Source organism: Stegodyphus dumicola, chromosome X2 (genome assembly GCF_044657685.1).
Source record: "Stegodyphus dumicola isolate Sdum_Otavi_A_Nest chromosome X2, ASM4465768v1".
Lineage (NCBI taxonomy): Eukaryota > Metazoa > Arthropoda > Arachnida > Araneae > Eresidae > Stegodyphus > Stegodyphus dumicola.
The window spans coordinates 71,117,571-71,133,890 of NC_140781.1; the positions used below are offsets into that span (position 1 = coordinate 71,117,571).

Below are 16,320 nucleotides of genomic sequence, written 5' to 3' on the forward strand. Positions count from 1 at the left end.
AATAATTATATAAACGACACTCAACATTCTGGATTCAATTAACAACGAGGATACGATTTTTATTAAATGAATTTAAGAAGTTTTTAAACATAAAATATCAACTCATTTTTTATCCTAAAATGTATTTTTATGCGTAGCGTATTTTAAAATTAAAATCGTATTAAATCCTTAAAATTCTAATTTAGAATGTAATTGACAAGAACTAAATTCTAATCATCAGTAATATAATAAGTAATTAATAAATCCTTCTTATAAAGTAATTGCAAATATTTCAAAAAACTTTCTGTCTGAATGCAAATATTTTTCTATGTAAATATTTCTAATTTTATATTAATCAGATCGCACACGATATTATTTATTTGCACTTCAATTCTTACCGTCAGCTCTAGTTACAAATCAATTATATTTAAGGAATGACCATCTAAGTTTAGAGACAGCGTACCGTAACAGCAATTCAATTATTGGCACCGTATCTTTCATGTTATTCCCGATTGCCAAGCTACATGAGTATTCGAGTTTTGCTAGTAACTTCACTTGGAAATCGCGCTTAAACTAGGTTAGTTGGTTATTTGAACACAGAAGGAACATGGGAGCTATTTGGTTAAGATGCTTTCATAGAGAATCTTTGTAAAAAGAACCTAGAAAACTACGAAAACCAACCATGCAGCCTGGGTTAGACTTCGCAACAAACAATTAGTATTTAACAATCTTTAAATGCTAGGCAACTGGGAAGGCTCCAATTAAATTTCCAATTTAATATTTTATTTGTAAATATTTAAAATATTGTTGTATTCTTAGACACAAAAAGTAGAGTTTAAGTTTTGTTAACTCGTTAGTAAACTACCAAGCCGTAGTGCAAATGAATATTCAATTTCATTTGCAATAATTTTATTCACTTAATATTCTTGGAATATGAGCTAAAGAAGGAATGTTCTTGGAAGATTAAAGAAGTGTTTAAATCCAGTGATATTAGGTTTGTCTTACAAGCTCAGGATTAAAACGATTCTGCAATTGCCCGAGTAGTTGACTTGCAAATGGCTGTGAATTAAGCAGATGACTTATCTTACTAATCTTACGTTATTCAGTCAGAAAACGTATTCCAAACGTTTTGTATTGCATGACATTGCAATTCGTCGTGGTTTTCACGGACGAATTTCTCCGTGTAATGGAGAAATTCGTCCGTGAATACCACGAATCGGAGATTATTATTATCACATCATTATTAAAAAATGTTAGAAAATCACTCGCACAAGTGCGTACAATTTGGAAATCGTTTTCTTACAGATCGCTAATTTGTCATTTTTGAAGCTTGAATTCGGCCCTGAAACATGAAGATACTCATTCAAAACGCTTTTAATCGATTTGGGCCAAAGAAATCCCTCAAGTTATCTACCTAGTTCCATTGCATTCTCCTACTGCATTCGAATTCATCTTTTCATTATTCAATAACCAATCGGAGAACCGCTTGTGTTCCGAAAATAAGTATGTGTACTCAACCGTCCTGATGTTCTTCAAATTTGTCTTCTTATGATTTTTTTTTTCTTTCCCCAAAACTAAAGTTGCCTCTCAAGGAACGTTTTTTGACATTGAAGAGACAAAAGAAGTATGACATCTACTTTTAGAGGCATGTCAAAAACAGATCTCTACAAGCCTTCTCTTCCATTACATGTTGTGCATTCAGACAAAGAGTTTCATCAGCGTAAATTCTATAATCTATTTTTATTACACTCTGATTACTTTATTAACATACAGTGAATATATACTAAACCTTTTACTTCAGCTTCAGTAATTCGGAATTTTTGACGGAATTGTTGTCGGAACTAGGACTTAGAAGATAAATCAAATTGAATATTTCGATAATCCAATAAATTCAAGGTCGAAGTTTCAATATTCTATTTTCGGAGGGACGGAAATTTTTTTTCAGTTTTGGTCCATTATCCTAAGTATATTTGCTTCGATTCTTTATTTTTCCTATAAAAGCGAAAATCTTACGCAGGGTATACATATAACGCATAGCTTCAAATTAAAATTTAATAATATACAAGGTGGTTATAATTAAAGCTCCACTTTGAAACGGTCATAAAAGAAAAACTACTGGATCAAATGTTATCAATCTTGGTAACCGTGTAAAAGAGGTCATGGGAATTTATTTTCCGGGAAAAAAGAAATTTCGAAACCTCACCACCAGGGCAGAAATGGCGCTGTATGCAATATTATTAAACGAAATATGGGTCGGAATCTAACTTAATCTTTTGTTACACGGGTTTAATAGGTTGTATACCCTTAAGAAACTTTGAAGTAAGCAAATTACCATTTAAAGGCGTTAAATTCGATAAAAGTCGATAAAAATCGGGTGCGCCATCCGTGTAAGGGAGAAATTCGTCCATGAAAACCACGAATTAGCCATTAAAAAATGTGAGATCGCAAATCACTCGCGCAAGTGCGTACAATCTGGAAATCGTTTTCTTACAGATCGCTAATTTGTAATTTTTTGAAGCCTGAATTCGTCCCTAAACATGAAGATACTGATTCAAAACACTTTTAATCGATTTGGGCCACAGAAATCCCTCATGTTATATACCTAGTTCCATTGCATTCTCCTACTGCATTCGATTGCATAGCAGTCATTCCACACCGTTGGGTGTGGAATGACAGCTAGTTTCATAACTGAACAATTTTTCTTTGAAGAGCAGTCGGCAGCTGGACCACTGTGATTGCAGCTCGCTTAGAGTCAATGTTAAAATGTTTTGTGATACATGAACTGCAGTAACATGGCATTTTAGATACTACGATTTTTATCCAGGGCTGAGCCCCACCTCACATGTGTCGTACAGTTACTTAAACAACATTTCACGAATGAACGTCTTATAGGCCGACACTTCCCCTCTTCCCACCAGACCTCAACCTCTGTGACTTTTGGCTATGGGGTTATGTCAAAAGCACTGTTTATGGTGATAATCTAAACAATTTGGCAGAAATGAAAAATGTGATACACCGACATGTCCGTAACATTCCTCTTGATATGCTAAGAGCTGTTGTTGAGAATGCAGTAACAGGATTTAACTTGCTTTCGGAAAATGCTGGACGCTACATTGAACATGCTTTGTAACACGTTTCGGAAACAATTAAACACATTTTAAACCGATGTTTTCATGTCTTATTTCATTTAACAATATTGCATACAGCGGCATTTTTCCCCTGGTGGTGAGTTTTAGAACTCTATTTTCCCGCGGAAAATAAATTCCCATAACCTCTTTTACACGATTCCCAAGTTTGATAACCATTTGGTCCGATAGTTTTCCTTTCATGACCATTTCAAAGTGGAACTTAAATTATAACCATCATGTAAATTAAACTTTAAAAGTCTGACAGTTTGGTTCAAGTCTCAGCTTTAAAAATATATATATAAATATAAATTTGTGTATTAATCCTCTTAGAAAGAATTTTTTTAGAAGTTAATTTTTCTCTCACGTTATAGATTGTATAAAAAAAACATGATCTTTAATATGATTTAGATTGTTTCAGCCGATATAAGAATCGGGTCACTCGGTGGTACAGAATAAACACTGCTGGACTGTTTTATTTCTTTGTCATTTAGCAAAAAATTTTTAATTAAAATATTTATCCTTTGGACTTCGCTTTAAACTTAATTTTTAGTTTAAATGACTAGAAAATCAAAAACTGTCTTCAGCTGAAACGCAATTCATGTAATTGACATTTTAAAAAAATTGACAAGAATGCAAAATTTATGGAAGTCCAGCAATCGAAAAATCTTAATTTTCTTGTGTGAGCACTGAAAATAACTGTAGAAGGAAAGAAGAAAATTAGGGAGAAAAGTAAGCAAAAATTTGCAGGGAAATTTGGCTCTCAGACATACCAAAATGTTTCGAAAAGTTGGACGCTTTTGAATATACTTTCAGGATACTTCAAAAAATTTAGGTGTTCAAAAAGAAAACACTTGGACGTGTACACTAGCAAATATCATCAATTGAGCTTATGGGGGTTAACAAAAAAGACAAAAACGATATCATTGCAGATTAAAGTGAAGAGCGATTGGTTTTAGACTATATGGTTGTATACATTTAAATTACGTTATAAAACATCATATCGTATCATAAACGGAGAATCCCATGATTTCTCAGTCAAATTATTTGAAGATTCAGGAGTTTATCCAGTGATGTATGTGGGTGTCACCTAAAGACGTTTTTGTTTTCCTCCTGATGAAACAACGGCCGAGCGGTAAAGTCGCTGAACACTGGTAGTTCGGTCCGAGGTTCGAATCCCGCAAACGGGCTGGCTGCATGGGCGTTTTCGTGGTTTTCCCCATGTGTACCGTGTATACGAGCCAGTTTCCCTTAGAAAATCCTCCACGAAGGCATCCCTGCCTTTAGGCAGATAGCCCTAGTTTGCTTTGTCATAATTAAATAAACCAAAACCTCCTGATTAAACCAATCTTTCCTTTCATCTCATAACTTCAAAATGCTTAGCCTCTAAAGACCGATAAAGGCTCTGACCAAATACTGATGAAATGGATTGAATTAGATTATTAAGTTACGGCAAAGCAGGGCTATCTGCCTAAAAGGAAGGATGCCTTCGTGAAGAACTTTCTAAGGGAAACCAGCTGGCATACACGTTACACATGAGATAATCCACGAAAACGCCCATGCAACCAGCCCGTTTACCGGGATTCGAACCCCGGAGTGAACTACCAGTGTTCAGCGACTTTTCCGCTCGGCCGTTTGTGGGCCTTTATGAAATGGAAGGCGATAACTTTATTTAAAATGATTGTCAGAAATACCAAGATGTTTCGAAAAGTTGGATGCTTTTTAATATACTTGCAGAATGCCTGAAGAAAAAGAGTAAGAATGAAGCAGAATGCCTGAAGAAAAAGAGAAGAAAAAGTAAATTTTTGCGTAAAATTTAGTATTTGTATTTTTTTTAATTAAAAACTTTTTAATCTTATGATATTTGATTCTTGCGATTTCAAAAATAAAATATTTGACTAAAATATGAATAATATTTTAAGAAACCAAATGTAGGATAAAATTGTGTAAAGCAATAGGCACAATGATAAAACTGTTTAAAGCAGTGTATGCAAGTCATCCTAAGTTAAAATGTCGGTTATACATCTCTCTTATTTATACATATCTTTTCTGAACGGAACATTGAAAGGCGTGTTAACTGTGCTTTACTGTATTTTTGCTTTTAATATATGCTGTTTTCAAATGCGTCATAGACTGGGTTACAAAGCATTCTTTCGAAAGAAACGCAATTCAAATAAATAAAATAAAATTCTGGAAAATTTATATTAATAAATATATTTAAAATCCTCAGTTCGAATGAATAAATAGAAAATTTTAAAATAATTATCTGAAGAGACATTGCAACACTAACAATTAAAATAAAAGTCTAAAAATTACCTAAAATAGTAACTATGACTAAAAATATAGTATAAATAAAACTATTTGAAAAAAAAATAAACGATGCACCTTTGATTTAAACTACGCAGTTCGAATGAGTAAATAGAATTTTTTAAAACATTTATTCGAAAGAAACCATGCAACTTAAACAATTAAAATAAAATTCGAAAAAGAAAAAATACTTAAAATAATAACAATTATAATTAAAAATATAATATAAAGACCATTATCTGAAAAAAGGAACGATTGTGACTTTCCCCCCCCCTCACGCACGAGGTAGAAAGGGAAAAGAAAATAGGTTGTCATATATTAAGAAGTTCGCCAAGTGAACTATTCTTGGCGCAACTGAAGAAAAAGCGCCAACATAAACTGTTAAATTTTTCCGTAAATTTCGCACCAAATTTTACAAAATTCAGTATCTATAATATATAGTAGTATAATCGAAATATGTAAAAAAAAATGGTATGTTATTTCAGAAAAAGACCGATTTTGTGTCAAAATACCTATGTTAGGATAGTGTTATATATAAATCTAATATATATCCTAAGTCGCGCTTTCGAGACATAAAGAACGCAATTTCAATTTCGTGAATTGGCGAATCGGCCCAGTATAACGGGAGATATAGATCTGTCCCCTCCCTTTTTTTTTTTTTTTTTTTTTTGAGCAGTGTAAAATACTAAAACAATTCTTTTCATTGTGACTTGTCACATTTGGTACAATTTTTTTCAGTTTCTTTAAAAGTGCTTTTAAAGAATTAGCTCAAGTTCTTCCTCTATGAATTTCATTTGAACTTTTTATATCTTATTGCGGTAAAGTAATGGAATTCAAAATTTCTCAATTCCTTCCAGTACCATTTTTATGATTGCAGTATGCAGATGACACGCAAACGTAAATTTGAAAAATTAAGGCAGTATCTAATGGAATAAATCATACTGGGTCATAAAGTTTGATTTGCCTTAAGAATTTCAATTTTCTTTTTCCCGAGGGGCGACTTGTGTGCTGGCAGAGATATGTACTCTGTTCTCAAACGTACAGACCCGATTCCTGGTATCCGAAGGGGTAGTCAATGCTGGTTTGGAGGGTAGGTGGCTTCGGCCCTCAGATTAAGGGTGTCTTTCTTCGACGCTTTGCCGTGGTGCGTTGAGCCTTGCAAGTAAACGACTCCTGTCCTATGTGGAGAGCAGTAGTGCGGCTGAAGTACTTCCGTAATTAGTTATTTAAGGAAATGGGCAAGATAATTTTCCTCCTCCTTTTACCTCCTGTTAACCTATATGCGTAGGTAAAAGAGGTAATATTTTCTGCCTGAAAATCCGATAGTGAGTTTTCAATGAATCAGTGGTCATTTTTTTTCGTTCGTGATAATTCTTATATCAAACTTCCCAAAACTTCCTTTTTCCGTATTTAAGCTGCCTGCATTCATATCGTTAATTAGAGTTTGGGTAAAACTGGACAAACAGAAGTAGTACTATACTTGAAGCAAATTAAAATATTAAAGAACAATTGGAAGGGATAGATGAACCCATAACAGTTTTCTACGAAAAACTGCGTTAAAATACAATTTGAAACTTTTCAGCTTCGGTGTTTAAGATTTTTATATCAAAGCGAAAATTGTATTATATTTTTAGCTAAAATCTATAAACCGAAGGGGATATTTTACTTGAAGGTCTAAACCGATTTTCGTGAAAAAACTATATCGTGATATAATCCAAAACTTCCCAAATTTGGCATTTAAAACATATACGTTATTGTGTCGTTGTGACTTATCTCACTAGTCCGTCTGCTGCAACATCAGAACAAGCCCACATTGTGGCAAGGTGTGCAAGACTGCACCTGTCGTTGGCAAGAGCCTTGAAGTGGTGGCACCACTATACTCAGTTCCGTTCCCAATTTTAAATGGAGAGCACCCAGGGGGTACTGGTACTGGTCTTCCCCTACCACCAGACTCTCGAGAGGACTTTCGGCATGCCGCATATTAAGAGTGCTCTCATGCTGCACAGGCAATATAAATTTACAAATACCCATGCCTTGTCCTGGCTGCTCAGAGCCGCTAAGCACTATCCCGGTTGGGCGGCATACGATATTGTGAATTATTAGATTTTGACTATGAACGATAAACTGGAAGTGGTAGTTTACTTAGAGCTCTCAACAGAATTTTGCGGAAAAATACAAAATCACTACAGTAAGATCTTGGCAGACAAGGTTTGTCAAATTTTACTGCCCGGTAGTTGCTCCCTATATTCGGACTTCAAACGAAGGCAACCATTCACATTGGGAAACATAGCACTCGTTTCAAGGATGGTTTCAGGTTGAAAAAATTTCAATCTGTAGTGTTTTTTTTTTTTTTTTTTTTTTTTAGATGCAATAATGGTTCTTTTGAATAAGCAAAAAAACCAAATGATGGCAAAAGCAAAATTTAAGCCTAAAATTTTAAATTAAAAAAAACTCTGTAAATGTTCAGATTTTAAAATCGTCCAGAGAAGCAATTTTAATTTTAAGTGTTAATTTGGTCTTCCTTATCTCTTAACTCTTCAGTTTGCTGATGGATTCATTCCTATTGACTACTTATTTATTATTCTGTTTTCCCATGCAATAGAAAATCATAATTATTCGTTATCATGTGCAGGTTCGTTCTCATGCTTTGATCAGTCACAAAATTTAAAAATCAGCATATTTTTAGAATTCTGGATAGAACGTTAAGTATTGCCATGCATTTTTTCAGTCGTTTCTCAGTTCATGATATTAATATTCAGTTTACCATCATCATAAGATGACCAACGTTTCTATTCGTCATTTTAGCTTTATTTATTAAACATCGTTTTCTTCAGACTTACGCATCATAAAATTCAACAACAAAATCACAAAATCTCTAAATCCAGCATAGCTTTAGGATTCCCAATAGAGTGTTAAGTATTGCCACACATTTTGCATATTCGCTGTATTATTTATATCTACTATATTATTTTTTAAAAGGATGCATAATAAGAATAAAATTTGGAGCCAGCGTCCTTTTAATTGAAAAGTAATTAGTCGCGAAAGTGAAACGGACACAAAAGTGAAGATTAAGACTTATAACTAAATTTAAATCCGAAACTTAAATGTTACGTAAAATTTCCTGCATTGGCCTTTCTACGTTTTGGAACAAATTATTAGAGTTTGATTCCAAACGATCAACTGAAAATGTTATTTTACTTAAGACGCCTGCTATTTAAAACATGAAATTGACAAGAGGACAAGGCCTGGCCACATCAGATTTTTTACTACCTAGTACTGACTCAAACAAGGTTTCTTAAGCAAGGACCTACGAAAAAAACTTGTAGTTTGGCACCTATGTTTTAGTTGTGACCACGCTACTGATGAGCTTCGTATGGTGCAGTTTCTACAAACTTTAATAAAAACATTTCAAAATACATATATATAATTTCCCGGACAAATCTCTTATCTGGAATCGTCACGGTCTCGTTGTTGTAGGTTAAAATGGTGTAAAGAAATATATGTGGCCACAAATACAAAGCAAATTAATAACTAACTGAATAATACAACAATGCAATACAAAGAATTTAAATATTTGTTGTTATAATGTTGTACACATATATCGCAGGATCGCTATTCAAAATTGGTTCTTAAATGTTCTTTTCACAAAATTTGATTTGAGAAACTGAAAACGCTTAGTTCTCATATAAGGCATTTTTTTCACCTTTAAATATTACTCTAGATGAATAACTAGTACACACACAAACCCAGATATATATGTTGATCACAATACGAAATTTTATAAACATATTTTAATTTTTAGAAAATAAATTATTCTTATGCCTAGTTAACTATCACAAGTTTAGAATATATAATCATAAAAATTTTAAGCACAAATTACACTTAAATATTCATAATATTCTTCTTAAAATAAATTTAAAAATAAATTCATTAAAAAAGTAACTTTGAAAATTTTATAATCATGAAAATGTGTATATGCTTTAAAACAGCTGACTATATGTATCAGTAAACTGGCATCAAAATCTGCTGTAGTTAATTCTCAAAATGTAGTTTACACTTGATAATTTAATATAGTTTGCGCATGTATTAGCCACATACTCTTATAAGGTATTTCTCTCGCCTTCTTAGTGTGCCTTCGTGGTGTAGTGGTCTGCATTCTGGGCGCGTATTCCAGAGGTCGGCAAAGGCGTTTCTCCTTTTTCATCTTGCCCGCTTCCAAAATTACCTAATGTCTCTACAGTGGCGCCCGAACTAAAAGGGTGGTGGATGATGATTCTCCACACCTAGGATTTGGCGACTGGGTCCCCGAAAACCTCACTTGCCCTTTAAAAGGGCGACTATATAAGCTATTTCCCCCGTCTTCTTAGTGTGCCTTCTTGGTGTAGTGGTCTGCATGCTGGGCGCGTATTCCAGAGGTCCGTCTCTCGATTCCCGGCGAAAGCGTTGCACATTTTTCATCACTCCTGTTTTAAAAAATCCTAATGTCTCTCTACACTTTTAATTATTGCTTCTATGAAGATATAATGAGGAAATATCATATGTCTTAGTAAAGAACTTCTGAATGAAAATATATAAAAAAATATATCGAATTATAAATGTATTATCCTACAGAAATTCAGAGAAATTAAGTTTTATTCAAAATTCATAATTGAAATTTTTAAAATATTAATGTATAATTTACTTATTGCTTTATAATTGTGGATATACAAGCATTATGTAACCTTTGAAACTACGGGTTCACTTGTGATAATAATACATTCTTTAAATTTATTTCCCATTACTTTTACTTTCCATTACTATGATAGGCAGATAGGCCTTGAATACTTTGCCTTAATTAAGATAAACCAAACCAAATCAAACTCATTGCTACGATTCCAGATTAACGGGATGGCTGCATAGGCGTTAACATAGATAAGACTAGTTTTCCTTAAAACTTCCTCCACCAAGGTATCCCTTCTCTTAGGCAGATAGGCCTGGCATGCTTTACCGTGGTCAAATAACCCGACCAATTTTCACTGCTAATTTTTATTTAAACAGCATTTTTTAAATGAAAAAATGCAGTAATGTTTCCTCAGCAGTCTTTCAACCACATTACATTAGCTTTTAGAGAAAATATTCCTTTAATATTTTAGGATAGTTATGTAACAGTGCAGCTCGTGTTTGTCAGAAAAAGCAGTTTTGTAGGATTAATAATATAAAAATTAAACTATTATGTTTAAATCCAGTTATACTTACTTGAAATTTTAAAATAAATTTGTTTTATTTGTTATTTGCAACTTAATTTAGTTGTGCATTGTTGCAAATTATAGAATTTGGCTGCACTAACACAATTTCCCTAGTAAATTAGCTTTATTTATTTGCTATATAAAATGGATTTTTATTCAAAGCATACGGTGAAGATATTTAATCCTTCTCATCTAAGGATCGATCATGTATCCTTATGAACAAGTCCCATGTATACTTTATTTATTATGTAAGTGCATCAAATTTACATGGTTATAAATTTATATAAAAATATAGATAAAAATCCATGTAACAAGTATAAAATGTAACTATAGGAATTGTAATGTGAATAATCGTAACTGATAACATCTTCGTGCAGTGTATAAATGTGAATTATTATATTATTGTTAGATTCCAATGAAGAAGGATGTTGTTCATTGTTTATGTCAAACAGAAAGGTTGTAGAGACATTAGGTATTTTTTGAAAGCAGGAGAAGTAAAAAATGAGCAATGCCTTCGCCGGAAATCGAACCACGGACCTCTGGAATATTCGCCTAGCGTGCAGACTACTACACCACGAAGGCACGCTGAGAAGGCGGGAGAAATACCTTATACACTCCCCCTTTTAGAGGGCGACTGGGGTGTTTAGGGGACCCAATTGCCAAATCCTGTGTGTGGAGAATCATCATCCACCTCCCATTTTTCTTAGTTCGGGCGGCACTGTAGAGACGTTAGGCATTTTGGCATAATATTAAGATCATTCCTATCACATATATATTATATACGTGATAGGAATGATGTGGTAATGAAAATACCTGCTAGTCATTTTTTTCATCATTTTTTTTAATTAGTACGATGATGTGCTTTTGATTTTTTTTTTTTCTTTTAAAAATATAAAGTAGTATTTTCAATTTACATTCCTTATGATTTTAATTTTAGTTTATTGCTGTTAGCTGTATTTTTTATGAAAATTTTCAAGGCTACGTTTTAAGGAAAAAGGACCTTTCTTTGTAAGTCAACCTTCTGGCCAACATTTATTAAAAAATTATACTAAGTAACTATGAATTAAATATGTATGGCCCACCTTTTAAAATTATTATGCGAAGTATCATCTCCAACGAAAGGCTCAATTATTCCTTCATGTTTAAACTAAATCCTTTTTAAAAGATTAAAATTTTCAATTGATTGAAAAATAACTATTTTTTACTGGTAAAAAATGTATTCTGTAAGGAAGAGTTGAATCAAAGTTTCTAAAAAATGCAATTTTCAACAAAGAAAATATTATAACTGTGAAAAAGAGAACTACCATGGCAAGTATTTAGTTTTGAATGAACTTGTAGCTTCAGTTTTAAATAATGCAGTCTAGTACAAAAATTTTCTTACAATTCTCTATGTCAATTCGTAATTTTTTCTATTCTAATTTAATTTAAATTTATTCAATTTAATTATTTTTTTCGTAATTTTATTTACTAAAAATTTTTTTTTCAAAAAACTTTTACTCTTTAGTTGTTTGCAACATCTATTTTCACAAACAGTAGCAGTACAAAATTTTTATATTTTTTTGCTTTTTACACTTTTTACAATGACTCATAGTTGGCAACATTTCTGCACACTAACAAGCATTTTACTTTACATTTTTGGGATTTACAACATGGTTTTTAGAATAGCTCTCACAAGTAGCAGCTTTACACTTAACTTTACATTGTATTAGAGACCTTTATTTTTACAGTTAGCAGTACAAACTACTCATCTCAACTTGTTTAGCATATGCTGGTACAACTCAGAAATTCAAATATGTAACTAGGTAAGTTAAATTAAAACTTGCCATTTACTTGCCGTTTTATTATTTTTATTTTTATATTTTAATTGTTGTATATAGTTTATTTTAGGTTTACATGCATAATTCGTGTAGGAGAAGTTTCCTGTAGGCAAGAGTTTCTAAATTACTTTGTTTTTCAAAAATTTGGTTTCTACTCTTAATTGACTTTTAATTGATTTAATTAATTTTAACTCTAGTCATTTACTTACTATTTTCTCAGAATTACACTGTTTAATTTTTTTTTTTTTTTTTTTTTTTTTTTTTTGTAATTCACAACATTTGATTTTACTTTTACCTTTGCCCATATGGATGATGGAATACGAATTGAGTAATTGAAGAGTTAGGTATGGGGACAACTTCTCCTTGAATAAGCCTATCTCCTGCCTGCTCAACAATTATTGACTTATGCAATTTTTAGGAATAATAAATTTAATTGTTGGAATAATATATTTTTTCGTGGTTTAAGATACGTGCAATTAATTTACATATGCTCTTAAAATTTAAATGATATTGTAAATTAGTTCGCAGCAATAATAATTTTTATTTTTATTTCTTTGCAATTAAAATTTCTTAATTAAATTTTAAATTTTAATTTTATATTTGCTTTATACGAATAGAGAATTTTTTATTTGCTTTATAAGAATAGAGAATATTTGTCAAATTCAATTATCTTCTATATATTACACACTATTATGAATTATATATATATATATGTAATTAAATGAATAATAAATAAATCAGTACTTTTCTATGGGAAAAAGCTTAATACAATGCATTAAAACAAAAGTCGAAAGAGGTGAACATGTGCAAGGAAAAAACTTCATTAAAATTTGACAAAATTATTATAAAGTGTAATGCTTTAAACATGAAAGATTCGGGAACTGAGATTGATAAATTAAAAAGAATTAAAATAAAGTTAATAATAAATTTTGGAAAATTAAATAAAGCAATTAAATGGCAAAATAGCACATTAAATAAATAAATGAAGACTGATGCGTTTTTAGGTCTTACTCAAGGAAACAGCCCAGAAAAAATTAGTATTCCTGTACTTAATAATCAAGCTATATTACCGATCTGATTCTGATATATACGTCTTGTGTGTTGTGTATGTTTATGTATGTGTGTAATAATTAATGAAACCTAATGATAAGCTCAAACCAAACCTTTAAGTAAACAGCACACAAAAAATAAATGAAAATGAATAATAATTAAATGAATAAATGTTTTCTTATATTTTCGGATAGCCATAGTTTAGTACGTCAAAATAAAAAGTCAAATTGCCCTTTTCATTTCTTTTTTTACTTCGCAGTATTAAATTTTGATTTCGCAGAAAACATAAGAAATCTTATTCCTTTTGTTTATTTCAGTACAGATATATAAGCAAATCACATTGCATAAATTTGTATACATTCAAACCTCAGTTATTGAACACTCCCCGCATTAGCGGAAAGTTCTTGATCTCCCTAACCCTAGGAGTAAATCATTGCATTCCCTTTCAGTGATAAACTATTTCAGCCCTTCCTGATAACGGAAAAAATCCTGGTCCCATGAATACCCGCTAACCACAGGATAAACAATACACGTAACTATAGTTGGGTGATTTTTTAAATTTCCTGAAACATTCATGGTTATTTTCAAATAATATCTAATCATTAAGCTGCACAAAACTGTTATTGAGATTTGAGAATATATGTATTCTATCACGGCTATTTTAGATATTTATAAAAATCCAATTGTATTATAAATTGAATGCATTAAGTGTATGACAAGTAATATCAATCAGCTATATTATTAGAAAACAAATTTAAAATATGCGTTAAAAGTATATATAATAATATTTTTTTTTTGTTAAGAGATATATTACTTTGATTTGAAAATAAATGATCTTATAGAATGTCTATTGGCAACACGTTTTGAGAAATTACAGTCTGGCAAGCTTTATGAAAAATAAATTAAAAAAAATACGAGTAACCAAATTGCACGTAAGAAATCAGCAAAAAAGCATTATTAGTATAATAATGTCAGCACATTTTAAATATTCTAATTTCTAGTATGGAACAATAATAAAAATATATTATCCACGACACTAATTTGTCTAGTAACTACAAATCATAAAATTATATTTTTAAACTTACCATCTATATATTGTTGCAAATACTAGTACCGCTATTATAATAGCCGTGAGCACTACGTAAGGATGAAATAACATCGTCTTCCTCCCTCCGAAGGAGTTGATGTAATTCACAAGAAATGACAGGTTCCTTATCTGAAGCTGGAACGGGAGGAATCATCAAACGTCCGACTTTAAATAGGTTGGAATTACGTAACTCTAACATTGAAACAAGATTTCCTCTCAGAAATATTCACTCGAAACAACGTCATAAACTCAGTTTGTTTTTCTGGAGGCGTATGACACCGGTCGGCGTATTTTTCATTACTTTAAATGTAAAAACTGACATAATTTCGGCAAATTTTGAATACAGTTAATTTTCTCCTTTGACTTTTATTAAATTTTTAATTTCCATAATTTCTTCCACAGTTTAATTTAATTTACAATTTATTTAAAGGCTAATTTCCTGAGTGCCTAACGCAGTCCATTCGACTCCTAACAAAATAATCGCTTTCATCTTATCTTAGAAGAAAGATTAGTTCCACTCAGTTATTACAATGACCTTGATTTTTACCTCTTATGAAACAAATCTTCCTGAGCTGCCACTTTTTTTTTTTTTTTTTCTTTCTACCTGCCCCTTTGACACGAAAATGGACAGTACCTTACTCCCGCAAACAGAAAATTGTTACCGCTATGTATTATTCCTTTATGTTCGCTTTCTTGTATTTGTCAGTTCCAGGGTAATAATATCCAAAAATATATTGCCACCAAACGAAATAGCAATTCTTTTACCAAAATGATCAGAAAATGGATCTGAAGGTAAAAATGTTTCAGAACTTTTTTAAGACTCCGAAGGACTTAATTTAGAATGTCAAAATAAGTATTCTTCAGACTGAGACGTGCATTAAAAATGAGGAATATACAAATAATTCTTCTTCTAATAGTAATAATTGATGTTACTGATTGATCTTGATGGTACGAAATAGAGAAAGAAATGAAAGAATTTTCGCGGTTCAAGGACAACAAATTACGCTGAAAAAAATATAAAAGACAATAATATTTTGAGCGCGCGGCTTTCATCGACACAAAATTTTATTTCGCAGAAGAAAGGGCTGACTTCAAATAACCTCGATGTAAAAGAATAATCAGAGGTCAATCTATTTAGAACAACTTATCAATAACATGAGGCGTTATTTGTGTTATTCATCCATTGTGCTCAAAATTTCTGCAGGGAAACAGAAAGTGAGAGATTGTGTGAAATAATGAGATTTTTGTGGCTTGAATTGAAATCTACACCTCACTTGTGCTTAGGTTACTCGAGTATAACAAAGCACACGAGGGCTACCTGCCTACAGAGAAGGATGTCTTCGTAGAAATCTTTCTAAGAGCTCATATTCACGTTATTCACGTATTTTTCTACCTCGTATTCAAGTTATACGTGGATAAAATCACAAAAATCAACCATGTAGTGAAAATTTCTCCTCGGTTTGAATCTGGGTCGCACTACAAGTATTCAGTAGTCTTAACCACTCGCCCACTGGCGGGACTACTTTCGCTTGAAATAGGATAAATTTGCCGTGGTGTTTGAACTAAGAAATCATTTTATTGGAAACTGCTTTGTGTGTTTCAAACTAGATGAAAATGCAGCAATTAAAACAAGTTACCCTTTTATGTAATTTGTACCTTTCAAACAGGTAAATATGTATAAAAATTTTAACTTACTGTATAAGTTAGATTAAAATAATCAGTCAATGCTT

General features: G+C 31.8%; 1 long non-coding RNA gene across 1 annotated transcript in view; it reads right to left on the reverse strand.

The window, feature by feature from the left end:
• LOC118179683 (uncharacterized) overlaps nt 1-15,051 on the reverse strand; it is a 52,892-nt gene extending 37,841 nt beyond the window's left edge. Inside the window, exon 1 of the long non-coding RNA XR_015038950.1 lies at nt 14,589-15,051. This is a non-coding gene — a long non-coding RNA (uncharacterized LOC118179683). The remainder of the gene's footprint in view (nt 1-14,588) is intronic.
• Between the last annotated feature and the right edge of the window lie 1,269 nt (nt 15,052-16,320).